Genomic DNA, 5017 nt, shown 5'->3' with positions numbered 1-5017 from the left:
GTTCACGCCGTCGTTGTTTTCGAGGACCGGAGATGAAATGCCTTGCCTATCCATCACAAAACTCGAGCAAATATGAGTGGAAGAAAGGAGAGAACTATACCAAATGTACCTTGACCGATGTTGAAAATGGATCAATGATCACTCAATGATGTAACAAGGAAATTGCACAATTGGTACCGATCTCGTCGATTTCTCACACTACACAAGTAAGGCTTATGGTGGAGCTCGATGAGGATAGTGGGACAAACATTTGATGCAAAATGTTAGCAAGAGTCAATAATGTTGAAAGAGATTCACAATTTCGCAAGCGAAACAAGTAGACCAATAGTAATGAATGGCACATGGAAACACGCACACGGATAGATAAATGGGGTCGTGCAACCAAGGAATGAGCACAAAATGTGGAATCCACGGAAAGAGCTCGTGTTGCACAACTCAAGAGAGACACTAGCACGATTGCTCAATAGGCGGATACGACACTTGTGCAAAACCTATAAGATGCAAAATGGATAAACTTTCTATCCCAAGTATGCTATGTATGTATGGTTCCCGGTGTTCTCTCAAGATGATCCAAGTTGATTGGATATGACAATATTATATGCAATGTGGTATGATGCTATGGCACTTGCTTACAAGCTTCTTTGCTCTTTCTTTTGCTTAAAAGCTTATTCTTTTTTTTGTATGGCCACTTTTGCACAATGCACAAACCAAGATAGCAATTGTGTATATGCGGGAACAAACTTGTGACATGAGATATGATACCAAGATATGCACCACAAGGATGTGGTATATATGCAATAGGAGGTGTAGACCAATGATCACTAATGTGCACAAGTAACATTGCCGGCAATACTCAAATGGCTAGTCTCGATAGGAAAGTAACGCAAAATGGGTTAGGGGTTAACAATGCAATTTGCAAGGGGAATATACAATGATGTTGTCGAGGTTACCGTCCTTGGCGATGATGAGAGGCGGTGTTGCCGAAGTCGAGCCGTTCCTAGTTAGCCGAAACACCCTAGGAAACAAAAAAACCGCGAACTCAAAATCTCCGAAGGCAAATGTCAAATGGTGGTAGCGGAAAGCGGTGGTAGTGTGCACTTGACAATGCGGAAGTGGAATGATGGGCTATACACGTGTCGGAGTTGAAGTTGCCATCCCTAAGTAGCTGAAACACCTTAGGAGACACAAGCCACAACTCAAACAAGCTCAAACAAAATTGGGTGAAGTTTGGGTGGTGGAAGTGTATGGTGGGCAAGCCTATGCAGAAGGTATGGTGGTGGTTGATGAAGAAGCAACCGTCCCTAAGTAGCCGAAACACCTTAGGAGACTCGAATCACTACTCAAGCAACCACTAATGCTATGGGGAACAAAATGGGTTAGGTTGCGGAAGGCTATGGTGGTTATGCGGATGATATGGTGGAAGCCCTAGGCAAAAATGCAAAAGTTCCAAACAATTGATGGAGTTAAATGATGTTGGTAGTATTTTTGTGCAATGGGGGATGTCAATAGCTTCAAAACGAGCTAAAGAACGTCGAAATCGGAGTTCGGATGAATTAGTTATGGACAAAACAAAAATCAGCCGAAGTGGGAATCTACAGGTATCGGACGTCTGATGATGCACGGACTACCGGTGGCTGGGGTGCGGGACGGACATCCGGAAATGGCCGGAAATCCGCTGTTTTGGTACTGGATCGGGGGGTGTCGGACGTCCGGTGATGGTCGGTCGTCCGATGGTTCTGGGGGTGTCCGGACGTCCGAAAAAACGTCGGTCGTCCGGTGGGTCGGGGTCAACGCGAGATGCGAAATTCGAGACGCGATTTCGGGGTCAAAATTGATGAGATTTCGTGGATGAAAGATGGGGAAACTTGGGGAGATGCTAGATCCACTTAAAACAAAGCAAATCCATGTATCAAAATCAACAAAACATCATCAAACCAACAAATCAAAAAAAATTGGGGCTATTTTTGGTGGGGATTTTTGAATTTAGGACGAAAACAACAAAATCGAGCTAGAAAACAAAGGGTAGGGGCTCCAAAAACGTGATCAACGTGGCTCATGATACCAAGATCATGAGCAAGCTGGCTCTGATCCAAGATGATGTAGGGTAGATCCCTAGACGCCCGATCTTTCATGTTTGGAGTGAATCCTACCAAGAACACGAAGAACATGAGGGGGAAACGAGAGGAAAACAAGGGGAAACACAAGAGATAACACTCAACCAATGAGAATAAGGTCACACATATGCTAGATCCCCGAGACACAAAGTGATACAAGATCCGAATCCAACAAAGGACAATACAAGTGGCGGCAGTTCATCTCCATGAGGAGGTCTTGAGGGTCATCCCATGAATGGGGTCTTGAATCCAAGATGGATCTTCTCTGAAGAGGCCGTGGTCTCTCACGAGGAGTAGATCCGTATGGATGAGCAAAGCTCTATTTCAAATGAGCTAAACCTATGATAACCCTAACTAGGAGGAGGTGGAGGAGTATATATAGTCTAGGGCCACAAAGGGGGTAAGTGAGGGATACATGGGCCTCGGCCCGATACAATGCGCACACACAGGCGTCGGTCGTCCGACAGGTACCAGACGTCTAGTGGCTCGCGAGGTTCCGGTTGTTCGGTGCTTGTCGGACATCTGTTGTTTTGGCTCCGGAGGTCTCAGTACTTCCGATGTTTCCATACTGGACTGTTGGTGTCCGACGTTCGGAGGGGGCTCGGTCGTCCGGTCGCTGGAGGTGTCGGAGTTCCGGTGTCTGCGGTCGTCCGGGCACTGTAGGTTGCCTCGGCTGGAGTCAATCTGTCTGGTGGAGTCTCCAGGCGTCCGACGTCCGGAGATCATCGATCGTCCGGAGGTCGTCGGACGTCCGAGAGTTGTAGCTTCCTGGTAGCTCTTCCTCTTGTTCCTCGCGCGTGGTGTCCTCGCCGTCTTGTTCAATGCTCATAGCTGTTACATGGCCTTCCTCGTGGTTCCTGGTCATGCATAGCACATATGTTTGAGGTAGCATCCATATCTCACATGTGGAAAGTGATGGTTCGGAGAGGAGCGAGTTCACCTTGTGTCCAATGGCGTATGTTCGAGGTCTCGTCATATCTCCTCTTGGGTCTTGGAGAGTAGTCGGAGTGTGCATGGGGATGAACGTGGGATGCTCCACATCACATACTTAGAATGTCTGGGTAAGATAACCACTTGACTCAGCTGGGAGTTAATCTTCCTGATGATAGTGTCATTGACATAGTTCTTCAATCACTGCCACAAAGCTATAAAGGCTTCGTGATGAACTATAATATGCAAGGGATGAACAAGACAATTCCCGAGCTCTTCGCAATGCTAAAGTCTATGGAGGTAGAAATCAAAAAGGAGCATCAAGTGTTGATGGTCAACAAGACCACTAGTTTCAAGAAAAATGGCAAAGGGAAGAAGGGGAACTTCAAGAAGAACGGCAAGAAAGTTGCTGCTCAGGAGAAGAAACCAAAGTCTGGACCTAAGCCTGAAACTGAGTGCTTCTACTGCAAAGGCACTAGTCACTGGAAGTGGAACTGCCCCAAGTATTTGGCATATAAGAAGGATGGCAAAGTGAAAGGTATATTTGATATACATGTTATTGATGTGTACCTTACTAATGCTCGTAGTAGCACCTGGCTATTTGATACTGGTTTTGTTGCTCATATTTGCAACTCGAAACAGGGGCTACGAATTAAAAGAAGATTGGCTAAGGATGAGGTGAAGATGCGCGTGGGAAATGGTTCCAAGGTCGATGTGATCGCCGTCAGCACGCTACCTCTACATTTACCTTCGGGATTAGTTTTAGACCTGAATAGTTGTTATTTGGTGCCTGCGTTGAGCATGAACATTATATCTAGATCTTGTTTGATGCGAGATGATTATTCATTTAAATCAGAGAATAATGGTTGTTCTATTTATATGAGTAATATCTTTTATGGTCATGCACCATTGTTGAGTGGTCTATTTTTGTTGAATCTCGATCGTGATGATACACATGTTCATACTATTGAAGCCAAAATATGCAAAAATGATAATGATAGTGCAATATTTGTGGCACTGCCGTTTAGGTCATATCGGTGTAAAGCGCATGAAGAAACTCCATGCTGATGGGCCTTTAGAATAACTTGATTATGAATCACTTGGTGCTTGCGAACCGTTCCGCATGGGCAAGATGACTAAAACTCCGTTCTCCGGAACAATGGAATGAGCTACTGACTTATTGGAAATAATACATACCGATGTATGTGGTCCAATGAGTGTTGAGGCTCGTAGCGAGTATCGTTATTTTATTACTTTCACAGATGATTTGAGCAGATATGGTTATATCTAATTAATGAAGCATACGTCTGAAACATTTGAAAAGTTCAAAAAATTTCAGAGTGAAGTGGAAAATCATGGTAACAAGAAAATAAAGTTTCCACGATCTGAATGTGGAGGTGAATATTTGAGTTACAAGTTTGGTCTTCATTTGAAACAATGTGGAATAGTTTCACAACTTACGCCACCTGGAACACCACAACGTAATGGTGTGTCCGAACGTCGTAACCGTACTTTATTGGATATGGTGGGATCTATGATGTCTCTTACTAATTTAACGCTATTGTTTTGGGGTTATGCTTTAGAGACGACTGCATTCACTTTAAATAGGGCACCATAAAAATCCGTTGAGATGACGCCTTATGAACTGTGGTTTGGCAAGAAACGATGGTTTTCGTTTCATAAAGTTTGGGTCTGCGATGCTTATGTGAAAAGGCTTCAACCTCATAAGCTCGAACCCAAATCGGAGAAGTGCGTCCTCATAGGATACCAAAGGAAACTGTTGGGTACACCTTCTATCAATGATCCAAAGGCAAGATATTCGTTGCTAAGAATGGATCCTTTTTAGAGAAGGAGTTTCTCTCGAAAGAAGTGAGTGGGAGGAAAGTAAAACTTGATGAGGTAATTGTAACTTCTCCCGAATTAAAAAGTAGTTCATCACAGAAATCAGTTCCAGTGATTCCTACACCAATTAG

Source organism: Triticum dicoccoides, chromosome 5B, assembly GCF_002162155.2.
Source record: "Triticum dicoccoides isolate Atlit2015 ecotype Zavitan chromosome 5B, WEW_v2.0, whole genome shotgun sequence".
In the NCBI taxonomy this organism is placed as follows: Eukaryota; Viridiplantae; Streptophyta; class Magnoliopsida; order Poales; family Poaceae; genus Triticum; species Triticum dicoccoides.
Note: the sequence above shows the minus strand (reverse complement) of the source record.